Genomic DNA, 22,476 nt, shown 5'->3' on the forward strand with positions numbered 1-22,476 from the left:
CCAGTGTACATCTTATTAATTGACAATTAGGTACTTATTTTGTATCTGAGGCAATGTAGGGTTAATTGGCTTGCCCAGAGTTACAAGAAGCTGCAGTTGGAACTGAACCCAGTTCTCTTGGGTCTCAGGCCATTGTACTACCCGTTAAGCTACTCCTACACTGTATTGGTAGATATTTATTTACTTGCATGATTTGCCAGATGGTGATCTTTGCATCCATAGTCTTCTGAGTAAATACATCCTGCATGTGGAAAAAGAAGACTTTTTCTCTGGAAGAAAGGGGCAGAGTTTGTCATTGAAGTGGGAACTTTAACTATGGAGTGGCATCCAGTTACTGAAATCCAATATCTGAAGTTCCTACAGCAGGGCTGGTGCAAGGGTATTATCTATTTTTTTTTTCTATTTATATATTCAGTTGAATAACACTAAAGGGGGAATTCATCAAGCAGCATTAAGGCCTTAACACACCTTAACGGGTGTTAAATGCTAAAAGCCCATAGGTATAAAATAGGCTTTTAGCATTTAGTGTGTGCCAATTCCCTTAACGAGTGTTAAGACCCTTGATGAATTCCCCCCTAATCCATTCAAAGTGTGATATACCTAACAAAATACCATTTAAAAGTACATCAGTTCAGGGTAAGAGTTATCAATGTGGGTTACCTATTAAGACATGTCATTTTACTGTTAACACCAGTTATTAATATCTAGGTCTGATTGCATAAAATGGCACGAGCTAGTGGTAAAATAACACATTGTAATGGTAGCTCATGTTGATAACTATGCCCTTCAAACTTCTTTATAACACGACCCGATCGCATATCTCCTTCCTATAAATTTAAGGTATCCTGATTATCCCAACCCAATTACAATCACATATGAAACCAAATTTAAATCACCCTCAACCCCATACAAACAACGCCAGTGTGATCTTTAATCCAATAGTAAACATTCAGTTAAAAGCCTTGTTTGACCAATTTCCAGAATTTCATGTAGTCTACCTCTGCCCAAATGGCTAAGGGTAACAAATTTCATAGCTGTGGCCCAAAATAAACAAATGCTTTCTGTTTAACACATGTAAGTTCATGGGGAACATTAACTTTAATAATACATGCAGGGAAAAACAGAGGGATCTTTTAATAACCCTGCAACATATGTGGGTTTTTGATAGGACACCACCCCGAATAAACCAAACAATGCCAGGGTTGGCCTTAACAATTGCGGGACCCTGTGCGGACAGTTTGGTGGGCCCCTACTCAGGACTTAAGATTTCAAGTGAGGCATCAGGGATTTATTTATGTATTTTAAAAGGCTTCTTCAATCGACAAACTACTATTGTAATCTGCACACACTTTATGCTTATGTTGATGGCAGATGACAGCTCCTCGAAGCTACCAACAGCTACTGACCACCCATAAAATTTATCACGTTAAAGATGTGCAGTCCTTTGTATACATCGCCCATAGATGGTTGTGCATTGTGAGTTGCAATCATTTGAATGCGAACCAGCGAATTTGCATACATTTGCACCGTGTTTTCTCTGATCACCGTAAGTCTTTCATTCATTGCTGAATACTGTGATCGCTAAACCAGCTGGCACTGGTTGAAAATGATTGTTGCTGGCCCAATAAGTGATTTACAACCTTGGGGGAGTGAGGGGGAGAAGATGTAGGGTAAGCAGGGCCGCCGAGAGACTGAGCCAGACCCGGGGCAAGGCCCCCCCAGCCCCATCCAAGGATCGCAGCTGCCCCGCCCCTGCCCCGCCCCCACCTTCCCCAATCGCTGTCGCCTCCCTCTCCTGCTCCCAGGCCACCGGAGCCGCAGTCTCCCGTCTCCACCTACCTACCCTCAGATCCCTTCTGTCTGCCATCTGACCCCCTTCATTTAAAAAAAAAAAAAAATCTCGAAATCGGCAGCGCAGCACCGTCTGTGCAAAAGCGGCAGATCGCCTGGGGCGGGCCTTCCCTCACTGTGTACCGCCTCCTCTGATATAACTTCCTATTTCCGCAAGGGCGGGACACAGTGAGGGAAGGCCCGCCCCAGGCGATCTGCCGTTTTCACACAGAAGGCGCTGCACTGCTGATTTTGAGATTTTTTATAAATCTACAGGGGCCCATGCCCCCGTGGCCCCACGTAGCTATGCCCCTGGTAAAAACACATAATTGGCATCATACTTGTAAATATCAAATTTTGTTTCTTGTATATATCCATAATGAGAGCAATTTCCAAAGGCCATTGACCTGTGGCTAAAATAGACACCGATGGTTCATTGTATTGGTGTGAGTGTCAGGATCTATCGCTCTGCTTTTGCAGCTACTTTTTGCCACACCCCAGAAGCTTCCAATCTAGGCAACTGGCTAATGGCTCTGCTGGCCCTGTCCTATGAATGTTGGAAAGAAATTATACACAAGGGGTTGAGAGTATCTCTCTCTGCAAAGTAACTGTGCAAAAACTTAATGAAATGGGACCAAATTTGGTGTTTATTTATTTTCTACATTTAAACCCACCTGTGCCTAAGCAGATTACAATGTGTTGGGGGGGGGGGGGGGGGGGGGGGGAGGGAGACACATCCAGTTCAAAAATGAGTCAGATCACACCAGGTGTTCCAGAGAAAAGTAAAGTCCCCGAAAATGGCCTAATACATTTCTGTTGGAGAGACTGTTCAGCAGCTGCAGCATAGCAACGTAATACGGTAAAGCATAGTGGTTGGGAACTTGCTCCTTCTCAAAGTGCCCCTCACCTCACCAGTCACAGACACCCACTCACCTCCACACACAAACATACAGATACATATTCCACAAAGACTGACAGAGACACAGAACATATGCATAGATAAAAGAAATGCACACAGACCATAAAGTATACACTGATATACGCATAGGCATACATACAAACGTGCATATACTCTGTACACACACAGACATACAGATACACATACACACATATGGAGAGGGAATCACTATGCAAATCAGGCTCTGCATGCTTTCCCAACTACCCACACCTCTGCTACCTCCCCCTGCCTCTGCTGGGCTGATCTTAGTGATTTAGTGTGCATTTCACTTTCTTTATAGTAAATTCTACTATGCTGCCTAATAACTGAAACCTGTAAATTGCAACAGATTGCTATGTGTACTGCTATATACTGGTGGAGAAGCACAGTAAAGTGCAGCGGGCTTTGATCCTAGTGACATGGGTTCCATTCCCACTGCAGCTCCTTGTGACCTTGAGCAGGTCACTTAACCCTGCATTGCCCCAGGTACAAAACTTAGATTGTGAACCCTCTAGGAACAGAGAAAGGACCTGCATATAAAGTGTGTATGTCTAGTAGTGCTATAGAAGTGATTAGTAGTAGTAACTATTAGCAATACCTGCTGCCTCAGGACAGTGGCACCCTATAGTTCAACTGTATGACTCAGGGCATGATGTGATCCAGTGACTCTGTAATAGCTTAAGAGTTTTAAATGTTTTTGACCTGTTCGATGTGATTTCCTAAGCAGAGTTACTACCTGCCAGGTAGGTGTGATGAAATGGAAAGAGAAGTGAATTGGTAATTTGGGGATCCCCACGGAAACATTGGCCAAGGGAAGCATGGTAAATCAGCAAGTCTATAAGCAGAGGTGTTTTTCAGTTTTCTGTGAGGAGGAGTGGCCTAGTGGTTAGGGTGGTGGACTTTGGTCCTGAGGAACTGAGTTTGATTCCCACTTCAAGCACAGGCAGCTCCTTGTGACTCTGGGCAAGTCACTTAACTCTCCATTGCCCCATGTAAGCCACATTGAGCCTGCCATGAGTGGGAAAGCGCAGGGTACAAATGTAACAAAAAAAAAAAAAAGAGAAAGAGCCTCAGGTCATATGGAGGGTGGGCCTTTAAGTGCTAGGGCTTTGGAGTAAAGGAAATGAGCAGTTGGGTTTTCTCTCCTTTCTCCCTGGGAAAGAAAGTAGAGTGGGAGTTCACAGACAGTGATTGCCAGGTAACTGTCTTTGGAGAAAAAGAACCCAAAGTGTGTAAGTACATTAAAGAGTTTGGGTGCTCTCCTAAGATGGAATTTTGGGGTGATTGCCAGACTGGAACCACCCTAGATTCATCAAACCCTTACCAGAAGAAAACAGAGAAAGTGAGAGGTGCCTAAGAATTTTTGAAGGTGCATTTTTACTACCTACAGACTTCTGGAGTGGAAATAGTGGCGTCCTCCGACAGACAGTATTGGGGAAAAGGTGGGAGGGACAATTCAAATCAATTCTTGTATACCACTAATATCCCCTTTCCAGGGTTCAAGCCAGATATAAGAATGGGAGAAGTCCAAAGTGACATTTTGGCATCAAATCACATCTGCACATCCCTTTGCCTTTTAAATTATCTATAAAATACAATACAAAAGAAAGTTTCAAGAGCTTTCTATACATAAATAAAACCCCAGACAAGTTCAGCCACTTAGTAAAATTAAAATTATTTGATAGCATCGTTCAACCAGTTTTTCTCTATGTGAGTGAAATCTGGAGTCTGTACAGGATAGAATAGAATCTCAATATAAACCCTACATCTCTAAGGGGCCCTTTTACTAAGATGCATTAGTGCTAATACATCCCTAATTCAACAACAAATGGAGTACCATGGGATGCACTCAGGTGACCTGCAGTAACTTTGAATCTGTGCATGTTAAACATTTTTCGAAATTTTTTGAGGGGGCAGAGAGCGAGCATTTTTGCATTAACCAGTTAGCACATCTACAGTACCATGCACAGATACCATGTGAGCCCTTACCACCTACAAAATGGATGGCGATAAGTGATCATGCGGTAATTAAAAAAATGGCCATGTGCTAATGGCTAACAAATGGCAAACTAGTCCACAAATTAAGAGATACTCCAACCACAAGTGGACAAAATTGATTCATTTGAATAGTCTTAATTTTATGGCAGGAGGAAAAGACCTCAGAAGTCCCTGTGTGTCACAGGTTGGGTAATGATCTTTTAGTAATAATTCAATCACTGGTCAAAAACCTCCTTCCTACTAATTTTTGCATAATCAATGTCTTGTTAAGGTGAATAAGATTAATTTGTGCAATGATTTAAACCATGCTGAATATCGACCCCTGAAACACATTTCCTACTTTAGTTTGTGAAATATAAAATAGAAGAGATGTACTTTTCCAAAAGCTGACGTGGAGGGGCATAATCAAATGTCGCTGGCCAAATAGATCGCCGGCGATCTATGTTGGTGGCGGCGCTACAGCTGGCCGGAACCGTATTATCGAAAAAAATGGCCAAATGCCTTGGAGTTCGCCGGGTTTGAGATAGCCGGGTTTGTTTTCAGCGATAATGGAAAAAAATGCCGGCCATCTCCAACCCGGCGAAATCCAAGGCATTTGGTCGTGGGAGGAGCAAACATTTGTAGCACACTGGTCCCCCCTGACATGCCAGGACACCTGCTGGGCACCCTAGGGGTCAGTGCGGTGGACTTCATAAAACCTCCCACATGTATAGCTCCCTTATCTTTGGGTGCTGAGCCCCCCAACTCCCCCCCCCAAAACCCACTACCCAAAAATGTACAACACTACCAAAGCTCTTAGGGGTGAAGGGGGCAACTACACGTGGGTACAGTGGTTTTGGAGGGCTTCCATTACTAGCACAAGTGTTACAGGTAGGGGGGATGGGCCTGGATCCACCTGCCTTAAGTGCACTGCGGTACCCACTAAAAGTGCTCCAGGGACCTGCATACATGCAGGCCTCTAGGACTTGTTGCTGCTGTATAACCTTGGCACACCAGCTGACACCTGAAGACTAATCTCTTTGAAAAAGTCCTTTATTTGAATAAGCACGTTTACTCACAGTTAACTGCAGATCAGAGTTCTGCCCCACTGGCAAAGAGTCTCCCTGGTACTGAGATTAGCAGTAGGTCAGAGCTGGCAGAATGGTGTACAATGCCCTCTTTCAGCCACATTTAAGGTAATAACGTTCTCTAACATGGGTGACACGTGAAAGGGATCTAAAACTGGCTTACAAAAATGGCTACTACCTCATGGACTACCAGAAACAAAACAGGGCACACTCTGAACCCAGTTAGCAGGGGGGAAAAGCACCATGGGAGTAGAGCCCGGTACCCTATACCCACCACAATGCATTGCTGATGTGACTCTGCAGGGCACCTAACAGAAAAGGTGTCACACTCACCCAAGAGCCACATCGCAACAGGGAAGGGCTGTCGGAGGATACAACACATTCTGCTGTCATGGAGGTGGGTACGGCATTTGAGGCTGGCATACAGGCTGGCAAAAAAGGTTTTTAGTTTATTTTTTTTAGTATGGGAGGGGGTTGGTGACCACTGGGGGAGTATGGGAGGTCATCCCCCATTCCCTCCAGTAGTCATCTGGTCATTTGGGGCACCTTTTTGAGGCTTGGTCGTGAACATAAAAGGACCAAGTAAACCTGGCGATATACTGCTTATCGCCATTTTTTTCCATTATCGCCGAAAGCCAGCCATCTGGTAGCCACACCCATGCCTGCCCATGTTCCGCTTTCGCTTTGCCGCCGACACGCCCCTTTGAACTTTGGCCGGCGACGGGAAAGCGGCAATGTTGGCAAAAAAGCGGCTTTTGATTATACCGATTTGGCCGCTTTTTTCTGAGATCGCCGGCCATCTCCCGATTTATGTCAGAAAATGGCCGGCGATCACTTTCGAAAATGAGCTGGATAGTGGAATCCCAAAAAATGTAAACTAATTTTTCTTCCTTTTGTTGTCTGGGTATTTTATTTTCTGAGCAGTTGATCCTAGTCTTTCTTGTTCACTTTCTTGTGTTGATCTTCTCCTAAGTCCATTTCCAGTGTCTCCTTTCCATCTCCTCTCTACTTCTTTCTTTACATTTGACATTTCTCTTTAACTTTCATCTTTTTTCTATTTCTCTGTTCTCCACTCAAGCTAGATTTTACCCCTCATTCTGCTTTTCTCTCACCCTGACTTTTCATTCTCCTTCTTTTCCTCTCTCTCCTACCCACCAGCTCTTTACCATTCTTGTCCCCTCTGCAGCTATCCTTTTGTCCTGTCTCTCTCTTTTCCTATCTTCCTATTCCCTCTCTGTGTTACACCCACTCCATTATCTCCTATTTCAATTGTCTTTACTTAGCCCCTCCCAAACCCTCATCTATATTCCTCTGATTCTCATTCCCTCATCAATGCAAAGGCTGGAGAGGAGCCGGCTGTCTTTGTACATATGGGTCCCAATGACATAGGAAAATGTGGGAGGGAGGTTCTGGAAGCCAAATTTAGGCTCTTAGGTAGATAGGATGGGCCAAAACTGGTCTTTTTTTCTCATCATGTGCTATGACTAGTGGTAGAGCTTAGTGGTTACTGCAGCAAGCTACAAACCAGGCAAGCTGGTTTTCCAATCCTGCAAATGTTCCTTATGGTGTTGGGTAAGTCACTTCCCCTTCTGTTACCTCATCTACATACTTTAGCTTGTAAGTTCAGTGGGGACAGAGAATTACCCCCTGTACCTGAAATGTAACTCAACTTGAGCTCCTAGTGAACTAAATCCAAATAAATAAAAATATGTTACTGAAGGATAATAATTGTTAAGGGATGTTCTAGAAACTATGACAGAGGGGGCGCTGGTGAGCACTTGACAAAGATGGACGCTTGACATCCCGACTCCCGCCAATAAGGTTAGAAAATCGTCTGGAGCTGCATCATATACACAATATTCACTGAATTAATGAACGGATATTATATACTAACTCATGTCAAACTCTAAAATATCTAAATGACCTCAGTGCTTCCACCGCGCCTGGATCTAAAAGATCAAAATTAGATCCTCCAGCACCAGAAAAAATGGCGCCGGGAAAGGCTACCTCTACATTATCCGACTCAGTTCTGGAGGAACTACGGGCACTCAAAGAACTATCCTCCAAGCACTACGAAACTACATGTGAGTTGAAGATGGAAATCACAAACATTACTAATACACGAACCGCTTTTCAGATCTGAGTGGAGGAATTAGAAAAGCGTTCAGATCTTGTGGCTCTGCAAATCACTTGATTGCAAGAATATCATTGTCGCAATTTAAAAAACTGAAAATGGACATTGAAGATCTAGCCAGATGGAACAATATCAGGATAATGGGCCTTAAAGAAGGATTGGAAGGATCAAACATGTTAGATTTCTCAACAAATGGATTCCTTCTGTACTGTACACTACCTTTGACACATCCTAGGCCCATTGTGGCAAAGTTATTGAGATTCCAGCATGCTCTGCAGATTTTAACAACCGTCCACACTCATCCTGCCATAGCTATAGATGGTAAAACTATTCTGATCGTTCCCGACTTGGCCAAAACAACTGCAAGGAAGAGGAAAGTTTTCCTGGAGATGAGGCAAAGCTCAAATCGCTGGGGGCGAGATATGGATTACAATATCCTGTCTGAATGACTGTTACGCTGAATAACAACACCAAAATGTTTGAATCTCCAGAGCAGCTACAGGCTCACTTGGATCAGCTTCATTCTCATGGAATGTCATGATGAGATTGAATATCCTTTTTTGTGTAAAATCGATTGTTAGATATAAATGCTATGCTATGTAACATGGAAGGGCATAATCGAACGGGGTGCCCAAGTTTTCCTGGGGCCGTCCTTACAGGACGTCCCCGCGAAGGAGCGGGGAAACCTGTATTATCGAACAAGATGGGCAGCCATCTTTCGTTTCGATAATACGGTCGGGGAAGCACAAATCTCACATTTAGGTCGACCGTAGAGATGGTCATCCCTGATTTTCGGCGATAATGGAAACCGAGGACTCCCATCTCAGAAATGACCAAATCCAAGCCATTTGGTCCATGGGAGGAGCCAGCATTCATAGTGCACTGGTCCCCTCATATGCCAGGACACCAACCGGGCACCCTAGAGGGCACTGCAGTGGACTTCACAAATTGCTCCCAGGTGCATAGCTCCCTTACCTTGGGTGCTGAGCCCACAAAAACCCACTCCCCACAACTGTACACCACTACCAAAGCCCTAAGGGGTGAAGGGGGGCACCTACATGTGGGTACAGTAGGTTTCTGGTGGGGTTTGAAGGGCTCACGTTTACCACCACAAGTGTAAAAGGTAGGGGGGATGGGCCTGGGTCCGCCTGCCTGAAGTGCACTGCACTCACTAAAACTGCTCCAGGGACCTGCATACTGCTGTCATGGAGCTGGGTATAACATTTAAGGCTGGCATAGAGGCTGGCAAAAACATTTTTTAAGTGTTTTTTAGGGTGGGAGGGGGTTGGTGACCACTGAGGGAGTAAGGGGAGGTCATTCCCGATTCCCTCCGGTGGTCATCTGGTCAGTTCGGGCACCCTTTTTGAGGCTTGGTCATAAGAAAAATGGACCAAGTAAAGTCGGCCAAGTGCTCATCAGGGACACCCTTTTTTTTCCATTATTGGCCGAGGACGCCCATGGTTAGGCATGCCCCAGTCCCGCCTTCGCTACGCTGCCGACACGCGATGGAAAGCAGTTGAGGGCGCCCAAAATCAGCTTTCAATTATGACGATTTGGGTGCCCCTGAAAGAAGGACGCTCATCTCCCGATTTGTGTCGGAAGATGGGCGCCCTTCTTTTCAAAAATAACCTGATAGTGTTCACACTCACAGATAGACTTATTCAGATTGTCTTATTCTAAACTGCTGATTTTTGAAATATTTTTATGTGACCATTTGATATAGCAAAGCTTTATATCTTTCACCCTATTTGGGATATATATCTATATTTTTGCAGTCTTGCAGCTTAAATTTCAACAAAAGTTGAATTAATGCCTTTGTGGGTTGGATAGACTGTTAAGTTCTTGTTCTTCCTTTGTCACAGACACCAGCACCATATAATATAGTTCCTTTTCATTGACTGAGCTAATATAATACTAGCTCTGCATGTCTTTAGGTTCTGTTATGCAATGGATGGATTTTCGTGTTTTTCACATTACTGATTGTAACTTGAGAGGTGTCATATCCTTCATGAATCTGAATCTATCCTTATACCGCCCACCATGGCTGCCAATTTACTCCCTAATCAGCTCTAAAATTGTGTCATGGAATGTGAATGGGCTAAAACATCCCGTTAAGCGTAAGAAAATATTTACTCATCTTAAAAAATGTAACCCTTCTATTATTTTCTTCAGGAGACTCACATTACTAATTTAAACAAATAATCTCTCCCTACAAATGGTTATCACAATCTATAGATGCAGCCTCGATTGGTGGAAGAAATGGAGTATCCGTACTTTGGCATAAAGATCTCCCAGTCAAAATTCTCGAACAATTGTCAGATAATGAGGGTCGCTGGTTAATTGTTAAGGTAGATATCTCCGCACAACAGCTTCTGCTGGTAAATATATATGCACCCAATATCGATGCACCAGACTTTTTTCTTTCACCGTTTCAAGCCATATCATCTTTTCCATTGCCACCTATAATAATGTCTGGGGATTTCAATCTCCCGTCTGACATATGGCTAGATAGAAGCTCCTCTATTGCTAAACCCATCTCCAAGGCTTCAATTACACTGCAGTCATTAACAATTTAATTTACTAGATCCTTGGAGAATAAAATATCCTAATACAAGAGATTACACACATTTCTCATCATCAGATAACAGTTTCTCAAGAATTGATTACTTTTTGATTTCCACCTCCCACTTTCAATTAGTCACAGGAGCCACCATACATCCTATTGTAATTTCTGATCATGCCCCTATTTCCATACACTTAGCCTCATTTCACCAAACATGTACTAGATAATTTAGAAAAACAAATAAGAGTGTGAAACTAATTTCTTGTCTTCTCAAGATAATTTTTTAACCGATATGTATAAGTTTAAATATCACTACAATAAAATAGCTAGTGAAGTTGCCACACAATAAATATTTCAAACCAAAACACAATATTATGTTGAAGGCAACAAAAGTTGTAAATTATTGGCTAATTATCTCAATAGCAAAAAAAAAAAAAAACAGAACTCAAATTCCGTCCATTAGAAATAATAAAAATAAAATTGTCATTTCAACCCCCAGTATATTAAAATCATTTCATCAATATTATAAGTCACTCTATACTTCTGAAGCAGTAGATGACTCTACAAAAATAAGGGATTTTCTGTCTCAACTTAAACATCCGCACTGGACTGCGGAAGACAATGGAAATTCTTATAAACTCGTTCAGCACAGAGGAAGTTCTTCAAGCTCTTAAAGATCTCCCGTCTTGTAAAGCCCCTGGCCCAGATGGCATGTCTATTGAGTTTTATAAAGTATTTCAACATTCTGTCTCAACAATACTCACCCATCTATTTAATGAGTTAGATCCCTCAAACGTGTCAAATAGTAGATTCACAAAAGCCATTATTACAGTATACCTAATCCCAATAAGGATTCTCAGATTGTACAAATTACAGACCCATCTCTCTTCTTAACTCAGAATACAAAATATATGCAAAACTGATAGCAAACAGAATAAAGAAGGTAATAGGTAGAGTCATAGCCCCAAATCAAATAGGTTTTATGCCAAATAGATTAATCTCAGATAACTCAAGACTATTTTTTCAATTATCACACATTGCTAAATCCCAGAGCCACCCTATAATAGCTATGTCACTTGATGCAGAAAAGGCCTTTGATAGGGTAGAATGGCACTACTTATTTTCTATACTGGAATGGTTTGGAGCTTCGACAGATTTTATAACCAAAATTAAAGTTCTTACACACAACCTACAGCTAGAATTATTGCCAATAATCATTTGTCAGATGTCATACTTTTACACAGAGGCACAAGACAAGGTTGTCCTCTGTCCCCTTATCTGTTTAATTTAGCATTAGAACCCCTTTTATTGGCCAGTAACTCTCAAACCAATATAACAGGAATAATGGGAGGCGGGACTGGTGGTTGGGAGGCGGGGATAGTGCTGGGCAGACTTATACGATCTGTGCCAGAGCCTGTGGTGGGAGGCAGGGCTGGTGGTTGGGAGGCGGGGATAGTGCTGGGCAGACTTATACGGTCTGTGCCCTGAAGAGGACAGGTACAAATCAAAGTAGGGTATACACAAAAAGTAGCACATATGAGTTTATCTTGTTGGGCAGACTGGATGGACCGTGTAGGTCTTTTTCTGCCATCATCTACTATGTTACTATGTTAATGTTTCACAATATGCAGTTTAAAGTCTCCGCATATGCAGATGATATTCTGTTATATATCTCTAACCCCACAACCTCTATTTCCTCCCTTCTTTCTCTTATACAAAACTTCTCAACAATCTCTGGTTATAAAATTAATCAATCCAAAACAGAAGTTTTACCGCTGAACATTCATGCAGTTCCCAGTTTAATTCAACCCTACAATCTAGTATGGTCTTCTGAAAAACTTAGATATCTTGGCATAGACCTGCACTGCACAATACATGATACTATTAAGCAAAATGGTGACAATATAATTAAATTTCTCAAAGACCTTCTACTAAAATGGCATCCACTACACATTTCTTGGTGGGGAAGGCTTGAAACCATTAAAATGATGGTGTCTCCCAAAATAAACTATATACTAAGTATGATCCCAGTCCTTTTCAAGCCCCATTTTATAAGCAAATAGAAAAACTATTGGCCACTTTAATGGAAATCCAAAATACCTAGAATTTCATTAAAAAAGCTTAAAGCTCCAAAGAATAAATTTGGAGTTTCATTCCCTGATTTTTTATTTTATCATAAAGCATCATAACACAACAAGGTTGTTATTGGTTTCCTAGGGAAAAGGAATACGTACCTGTAAGGTTACAGCTTGAACAGCATATATATTCTCCAATACCATTGCACTTACTTACATATATGTCTTTTGACCCTATTAAAAATGATAATCCTGTAATTAACTGTACCAAAGCATGTTTACAAAGTTTAGATAAAATAACAGATATGCCTATTTTTTCCTCTATGCAGATAAGTATATGGAACAATCCTAAATTCCTCATTAACAAAAATCCCTTTTTTTGGAAGGCTTGGGCCAGTTGTGGAATCTGGACTGTTAAAGACTTATACAATGAAGCCCGAAACAAATTATTGTTGTTTCAAGAACTCCTGGCACAATTCCACTTACCTACTACACAATATTTTTGTTGGTTGCAATTAACACACTGTATAAATAAAGTAGATATATTGACAACAGCAAGCCCTCTTGAACCATCTATGTATCAACTTGCTTTATATTTGATAAATAATGGTCATATGGCGTCCAATATAGATAAGAGGTTATTAAGAGTTTCAATATCAAAATAATTCTATACTACAAGAGATCTGGGAAAAAGACACCAATCAGCAGATTTTGGGTTCTGCACAAAATAAGTTATGGTTATCATTGATTAGACCATTATCAGCAGCTAATTCTATGCAATCAATGTACTTCTTATACCATAGAGCTGTATGGACCCCACGAAAAATGCATAATGCAAAATTAGCGCACTCGAATCAATGTTGGCACTGCCACACACATATAGGAACTTTGGTACATAAGATTTTTGAATGGGAAAAGATTAAACCTTTCTGGACATCCATATGTAAAATCATTTCTTCTATGTTTAAAATTAGGAGTGGAGGAGTGGCTTAGTGTTTAGAACACGGGTCTTGTAATTCAGTTCAAATCCCACTGCTGCTCCTTGTGATCTTGGGCAAGTCACTTAACTCTCCATTGCCTCAGGTACAAATTTAGATTGTGAGCTCTCCTGGGACAGAGAAATATCTAGTCTACCTGAAGAATGTAACTCACCTTGAACTACTACTAAAAAACGTGTGAACAATATCTAAATAAATATACTGATATCTATTTCAGTAATAATATTCAAATGTTGTTCACCTGTTGCTCATTTACCAGATAAATGTAAGGTATTATTTGATATATTAATCACTATAGGACATCAAATGATACTAACGAACTGGAAATGTTCTTCATTATTAAATGAACATTTTGGTGGCAGTCTGTCCTGCTTTATCACAAACTTGAACTAGCGTCTGCATATCTCTCCGGCACTCTCAATAAGAAGACTTTGATTTGGTCTCCTCTCAAAGAATATATCCACTCATTACAACAACAATACTTGCTTTAGTGACTCATATTATATCATAATGTAAAATCCTTCCATGTGCATAATAATATGTATGATATTGTAATGTACTATCTGTTTTTGTTGGTTCTGTTCTTTTTTCTGCAAAGAAAACTCAATAAATAATTAAAAAAAAAAAAAACTTATGACAGATGTGAACCTAGACATACAGACACCACCCAAAGGGATCATTGCTCCATAAGATTTTTAACATTGGATGAAAACTAATGCTTGCACAGAACACAGTCTGTGTTTCCTCATCCACTGCTGTTCTGCAGTAAAAAGAGAAAAAGTGATGTGTAACCAGTAGACTGAGCCAGGCATCACAGGGCAGAAGCACACACTGGGATCCTTAATTTAGCAGTACTTTTTACAGCAGAGGTAGACTAGATGAGAAAAAGAGAGACCCGCAACACAGTAGCATTTGCAATTTGGAAGGAGATGAAAAAAAGGCAATGACTTTGACCCAAATAAAGACAAATCTAGCATTGATGGACATTGTACCCATCAAGCTATTAGAACTTTTGCCAATCTTACACATCTCTAGTTTTGCTGAAAGAGACTGTACCCGTGGTTCAGAGAAACGAAGGAGGCCAGTTTCCTTTCCCTCTATCTTTGGAAGATCTCAAAACTTTTGCAGTTGCTACTAACAGGCCTGGGGTTTTGATATCTCATCCTTCACTCTGGTCTCTCTTCCCCTGCACTATGTATGTTCAGCTTCCTTCTTCTGTATTTAGAGACAAGTTTCGGGATATGATCCAGCACCATGTCGTAAAAGATAGGCTCAGTGGATCCAGTACTGCTCTTACTTCCATTGCTTACTGGGGTTGAAGTTCCAATATTTCTAAGAAAAGCAGGGAATGCAAGTTCTTAACTGCAGTGGGGTGTAAATCCAGAGCGGGCTCAGCCTGTCCCTGATGATCTGGAGCCATATGCTAACTCTGTTCTAGGGATAGACTGGTAAAAACCGACGTCTACGCTGGTTCTTTTCAGCCCATTCTTCGAGGCACAGGATATCCATAATGAATATGCATGAAATACTGTAGAATTGCATGCACTGCTTTCTTGATATGCAAATCTATCTCCCATATTCATTGTGGATATCCTGAAAACCTGACTTGCTGGATGTGCCCTGAGAACTGTGTTGAGAAGCCCTGAACAACACAATGTATAACGTTTCATTTATTACAATTTATAATCCACCTTTGACCAAGGCGGAGTATAAAACACATAAATAATAAAAACATATATTCCAGTCGAGTTTGCCGGAAAGAAGGTACTAGCTGCATAAACTTATCCTCGGAGCGAAGGGTTCATTGAGGTACATACCAATGGAGATGTTCAGACAGATAATGAGATAACATGATCAGATTACTCCCGATCATCTGCAACAGGCTGAGCCAGCCCAGATTTTACCCTAATGGCTCATATGGATGTGTAGTATCTCCATGAAAAAGCAAAAACAAGTCTATTGATTCCATGGAGATAAAACCAGGGCTTCTCCAGAGCCACTTATGTGGGGCTATATAAATAATAGTTGTCTTCAAGTGACAAAAAACAGTGATATGGCAATGGGAATTGGAGGAGAATGGTGGCTCTGTGCTATGCAGTCCAAAAAGAAGCACCGAGGGCTTTCAAGAATGGTACAAGTGTGCTTTTATTCAAGACCTGACACGGGCTGTGTTTCGGCATAAATAACGCCTGCCTCAGGGCTGCCGGTGTCCTCCAGGAGTTAGCACAGCTGTTGACTCTCTTCTGCTTTGTCCCATCAAGTGCCGGAGAGGAGTGTTACTATGCTGAGCACTATGTCTTGAGCATCAGCTTATGTAGTTAGTGTTGATTGGCTGAATTGACCCCTGAGGCAGGTGTCGTTTTACGCTGAAACACGGCCCATGTCGGGTGTTCAATAAAAGCACACTTGTACCATTCTTGGAAGCCCTTGGCACTTCTTTTTTGGACTGCTTGTGTTGTATACTTTGACCCTCTCCATGTATGTTTCTGTGCTATGCATTGACATGCGATGGAACTGGGTTTGATTGCCAGGTCATATTTTCTGTTCCCTGGGCCAGCCAGGTCAGGGGAGGCTACAGAGGCAGTGTTCACACCCCAGGAGGAGAGGAATTCTTAGCCATTCCTCAGCTCAACAGTGACAACTAGTGGCCCAATGCACAGCCCATAATTGCTCAGTTGTGGAAGGAGCCCAGGGCTGTCACTGAGATGACTGGACTAAAGTTAAGGAGAAATGCGTGGGCGTTTCCAAATAAAGGCTCATGGCACTGCACAACCGAGTAGAAGATGGTTCCAACTGAGCTGGAAGCTAAAAGGAGCAGGAGGAAACCACCAAGAATCAAGAACTGAATCAAAACTAAAGTGAGAATGTTGAACAGAAGAGAAGAAGACAACCCAGGTTTTATCCTGAGAAAAAGCTTTGTAGTATCAATAGAATGAACCACGCACCCTGATGAGACACTGCATCTTTTTGATAGTAGTGGCAGTGAATGCTGCAGTCTTTCAAATTTTATCTAAGGAGTTAGACCTCTGATTGGAGTCACTCTCTCACCCAGGTCAGGCTCAATGTGCTGATCCAGACCAGCTTTTGCTTCATTGCATGCATGGAGATGTAGTCCTATTTTTTTTTTTGGGGGGGGGGGGGGGGGGGGGAATTGAAGCTACGTAGTCATGCATGTACTGTGGTAAAACCAAGACAGGATCAATTTGTCCAAGTAGAGCTGAGTAAGGTGGCAACTGGATCCAGATTCATAGGACAGGTTTAGCCAGTGCATGCTGGGACGTGTAGTCTTGCTTCTTTTAGGGAATGTGATGGAGAAATCAGAACTACAACCCTGCATGCAACAGGGTAAACCCAGGACTCGACCAACCCCAACCTGTGACTCTGGATCCAATTGGCAGCCTTAGCTGGCATTACCATGAGCCTCACAGCATGGTCCTTTATATCCCCTTCTAAGGTCAGACCTGCTGGGGCATCTCTCTTCTCTTGTTTCTTTGTCACAAACCAGTGCAAAATTTGCAGATTTGTAGGAATATGATGGGGCAGTGACGTGAATGCATCTGTAACTCCTTGGAAATGCACCAGGAGACGGAGAGAGCTGCCAAGTTACTGTGCTCCAGGAGGGAGATTTTAGGCAGCTCTTGTATTGCAGACAATCTTTCCAGTTGCATCATGGGACCTGTATCGCTGATTTCAATGGGTAGAATTGGGAACTACAGACCACATTGTTTTGTTAAATGGTTCTCCCAGTCCATAGGAAACACCCAGCCAATCAAGTTTTCAGGATATCTACAATGCATATGCATGAAAGAGATTTGCTTGTACTGTCTCTATTATATACAAATCTCTCTCGTGCATATGCATTGTGGATATCTTAAAAACTTGACTGGCTAGGTATGTCCCGAGTATGGGATGAGAAGCACTGGAATGTCATGATTAGAGCTCACTCCCTAATTACAAATGGACCATTTTCCCACTGAAACTCCATGTCTGTTGGTATCAACACTGGGTGAACTTTCAAAGATACTGGTATTCACTCATGGTCTTCGAGGGCTGCAAGCAGGTCAGGTTTTCAGGATATATGCATTGAGTATACATATGATAGATTTGCCACTCCTATTATATGGAAATCTATCTTATGCATATTAATTTGGGCTATCCTGAAATCTCAAGCCATTTGCAGTCCTTAAGGACTGGAAATGATCACTCTTATAAGAGCTTGGGTAGTGGTTCTCAAACCCGTCCTGGAGGGACCAGCAGCCAGTTGGGTTTTCAGGATACCCTGACTGACCGGAAGTCTCTCAGGACAGGTTTGAGAAGCACTGCTTCAGTCCACTCTACTCTCCTGCTAGTCTGTGTGTGAAGTAGGAATAAGTATCTGGCTGAAAAACATTGGAAAGGTAATGTATTACTTAAAATGGAGGTCCTACACCACCTTTCTCAAGAAAATTGGGTGGATTTTGGCACCCCTTCTACTTTTTTTTTAATACAGCAATTTCCTTTTGTTCCTTTGGATTTACCAGTTCTGCTAGACTAGACCTCTCTTGAGCTAGGATTTGCTGAGCCTTTGTAACTGCCCAAGATTTCTTCCCCTGCAGTGGCAGTCCAGAGGCTGCAGATCACAGTGCATTCCCAGACACAGTGCACATAAGTATGACCAGGAAGTGTTACTACTGAGTATCAGCTGAAACTTCTTCTCCACAGGGACTGTGACTGTTGTCTTTCAAGAATTATCAGTATTGGCTGGCTTAGGGAGCAGAAGTCTGATTCAAAAACTGAACTCACTTTTCCAGCATGGCAGAGCACCGCACTGCCACTGAGTTGCCCAGCTAGTCTCGAAACCTTATTCTAATTAAATGTAGTGTAAGATGGATATGTTATTAAGGCCTGGATCTGCCTGACTTTATGGGCTGAAGTACTGTTACCTTCCAGATTAGGCACCTGAGCTCATTTGAATCCACCTCGGAATCCTTTATGCAGGACTTTGAATTAAGAAGGCCCTGCATAAATCTAACTAGGAAGAGCTGAACTCGAATCAGGCTCTTTTCTGATCATGAGCATCAACTAGAATGAAATCCATCTTAAGAGACTTGGCCTTTAAATCAGAATCGAAGAGATGGAGCAGGAACTCAAATGGTTTTTTTATAGAATCTAAAGAGTTGGCTTTGGTCGAGCAGGTAAATCTCCTCTTGCTGTGAATCTGAAATTTCCTGTAACTGGATGGATCTCCATGTGTGTGTAAGTCTTCTTGAGGTCTAGAGAGCATCACCAACCTTGTTCAGTTAGAAAGGGAAGAAACAGGAGGTCACGTGATGCAGCGCTGCTGAGCGGACTTCTGAAGGTCGACTCCGCTCCAGCCTCCTTCTAAGTTTTGAAAGTTAACCCGCATAGACCCCGTCAGCTGGCACAGAAAATACTTGTAACAGTAGCGGAAACCAAGGGCTCTTGTCTGCGGTGGTTGCAATTCCAGTGTGCAGGTAGATGGCTGGTATGCCAGTGAAAAATCAGCGCCCACAAAAACCACGTGTGTTGGACGGAAGCCCCAAGATGGCGGCGGCGAAAGAGATCGCGGGGGTGACGAGCCAATCTGCAGATACAATGCAGGGGCTCATCCAACAGGTCACGGCTATACTGGAAGAGAAGCTTTCCAAGTTTCAAGCCTCAGTGGAGCAGATTCGTGAGTCGGTGGAGCGGCAAAGCACGAGGCTGCAGCAGGCTGAAGAAAGAGTGTCCCTGCAAGAGGACAAGATGGAGACCGCGGAGGCCCGAATTGCTGTACTGGAACAGAAATGCCTGAGGCTGGCACAGCAGGTAGATGACCAAGAAAATAGAAGCAGGAGTAGCAACATTCGCATTGTTGGCATCCCTGAATCAGTTAAGGACAGAGATTTAAGGCAATTAGTGGAACAATGGCTACCGGAGCAGCTGGAGCTTCAAATGGCTGAGGGTGCTCTGAAGATTGAGAGGGTTCACAGAATAGGTGTGTTGAAGGAAGGAGAAAAGCGGCCCAGGACAGTGATGTGAAGGTACTTATTATGCAGAGAAAGAACTGATCCTGCAGGCTTTTAGAAAGAAGAAAGCTTGGAGTATGAGGGGCATAAATTGATGCTTTTTCAGGACTACTCAGCAGCAGTCTCGGAACAGAGAAAGAAGATGGGACAGCACTGCAAAAGGCTCTTTGACAGAGGGGTGAAATTTGCCTTGATGTTTCCTGCTAAAGTGCGGATTGTACAGGATAATAAAGTACTCTTCTTTACTGACCCCAAAGAGCTGGCAGAGTTCGTGGAGAAGCTATAAAAGCAGAGGATTTGATCAGTGCATGAGGTGGGACTGTGGACCTTTGTAAGTGTGAGGCGCCTGAGGTGTATAAACGTGTACAAGTGAAGAAGAGGAAACGCGCATAGGTTAAAGGATCAGAAAGATCGGGGATGTTGTTGTTGAAAGAGATGGTGGACCCTGAGTACAGAATGGAGTATGGACACCAGAAGGTGGATGCAGAAGACCGGGTGGGACTGCTGGAGATAGCATTCATAAGCTATGATCTCAAATCGGTCCCAGCAGAGGTTACACAGACAAAGCTCCATACTGTTAAAGTTGCGTTAGTTGTTCTGTATGCAATGTTACAATTCTGATTAATATTCCCTTTTTTTTTTTTCTTTTCTTTGTCTCTTTCTTTTTCTCATTTTCTATCTTCTTTTGATGTATTGCAAATGGTTGTGGTCTATTTGAGCTATTCAGTAGTTTTAGAGCATGAGGTAAGGAAGAGTAAGGGCACACATAGTGTAGTGTCAGAAGAGGGGTACATACTCTAACGGGAAGGGGGAGGTGGATGCGGGGTCATAGAGTTGGTAATGATGGGTTGGGGGGAAAGAGGTGCATGGCTGTGGGTCTGGATGATGGAACAATGGAATATGATGTGTGCAGAGGGAGGGCAGGGAGGGAGGGAAGAGGGGTTTCGGGGTTGGAGAAAGGGGTAGGGAGTCGGGTAGGGGAGGATTGAGCAGGGGGGGGAAGGGGGGAGAGGGTGGGAGGGGCGGGTTATTACTGGATGTTTCTTTGGTTAACTCTAGGGACTGAGGGAGTGGCAAATGTATGAGAGGTACGAGGATGGTATGAGGCACGGGGGGGGGGGGGGGGGAGAGGGGCAAGAGCAAAGTCCTCTGGTTACCGAGGGCTCAGCTGGGAAGCCCTTGGGCCACACGAGGAATACACTCTCACGCTGCGTGGAGACAAAGGGAGATGCATGGCTAACATTAAAATTATATCATTGAATGTAGATGGAGTACACTCCCCAGTAAAGAGAACAAAAATTTTGCAGGCTCTGAAACGTCAGAAAGCTGACGTGGCCATGATTCAAGAGACTCACCTCAGCAGGTTAGAACACCTGAAATTGAAGAAGGACTGGGTTGGGGACATATATTATGCATCATACAATGGGCGAAGCGGGGGATGGCTATTCCTAATCAGAAAATCTATTGCTTTTGACTTACATACAATGTATCAGGATCCAGAAGGGCGATTTTGATAGTGGCAGGAGTGCTACAGGGGATTAAGGTGGGGCTTTGTAATGTATATGCTCCAAATGTGTATTGTCATAAATTTTTCACCTTGTTGGCAGCTAGGTTGATGTCTCTAGACAATTACCAACTTGTTGTAGGGGGGGACTTTAACATTACCAGTGACCCTCAATAGATTGCAAACCCCCAAGGAAAGCAGAAAAGGATTACGAAGATAAAGGGGTGAACTTTCTCATGAGAGAATTAGATTTGGTGGATGTTTGGAGGCAACAACACTTAGATGATACTGATTACACATTTTTTTTCCCCACCCTCATGGAGCCCACTCCCGTCTTGACTACCTGCTTGTCTCCCACTCGGTAGGTTTGGCATCGGTGAGGTCGGGAATTGGAGAGCCAGATGTGTCTGATCATGCCCCGTTTGGGCAGAGTGGGGCATGGGGAGCAGGGAGGGGCCAGCCCGCTGGAGGTTGAACCCGGCTTTATATCAGAGTAGGGAATTTTGCTCTTATTTAAGGAAGAGCTGCTGGAATATAAAACCAATAATGAAGAGCAGTCTGTGAGCCCGAGGATATTCTGGGAGGCGGCGAAGGCCGTGTTGCGAGGGAAAATTATTTCATACATGGCCTCGAAAAATAAAAAACGAGGGATGAAACTTAAAGATCTAACCATGAAGCTGCGGGAGGCGCAAGGGCCCTTATTGGTTGCTCCTCTATAGGTAAACGGCAGGCTTACATGGAGTGTAGGAAAGAAATACAGGAGGTCCTGGACGAGGAGGCGATTTACAATGTCAATTTGTATAAATACAAGTTACATCGGTGGGGCAACAAAACGGGTAAGATGTTAGCGTCTCTAGTAAACCAGAGGCCTGCCAGGAAATTTATCAGTAAAATTAGAGACAAGAATGGGCAGATTTGTGCTACACTTCCGGCTATTAAAAGGGAGTTTGTAAATTTTTCTCAGCGCTATACAAGGAAGGGTCATTCTCTGAGGATAAATGTAGGGAATTCCTGGAGGGGGTGGGACTGCCTACTGTATCAGAGAAGCAACAGAGGATGCTGGAGCGCTCCAATACGAGGGAAGGAAGTTCAGATTGTAATCAAGCGCATCCCGTTGGCAAAGGCTCCGGGTCCAGACGGGCTGGGAGTGGAATATTATAAAATCCTTCAGGATATGATAGTAGATCCATTTATTGCTATGTGTGAGGACATCAGAGAGCAGAGTAGTCTGGGACCAGTGTTGAATCATGCACACATAGTGGTACTCCCCAAGCCAGGGAAAGACGGGGAGTTGGTGGGCTCGTACAGACCAATCTCCCTCTTGAACCAAGATGTAAAAGATTTTTGGCATCGTTGTTGGCG

The 22,476-nt window shown here is 43.0% G+C and overlaps 1 protein-coding gene across 2 annotated transcripts in view; it reads right to left on the minus strand.

Annotated features, from left to right (window-relative positions):
• LOC115463435 (GATA-binding factor 1-B-like) overlaps positions 1–22,476 on the minus strand; it is a 51,361-nt gene that overhangs the window by 19,661 nt on the left and 9,224 nt on the right. The gene's annotated exons all lie outside the window — the stretch shown is intronic.

Source organism: Microcaecilia unicolor, chromosome 2 (assembly GCF_901765095.1).
Source record: "Microcaecilia unicolor chromosome 2, aMicUni1.1, whole genome shotgun sequence".
NCBI lineage: Eukaryota > Metazoa > Chordata > Amphibia > Gymnophiona > Siphonopidae > Microcaecilia > Microcaecilia unicolor.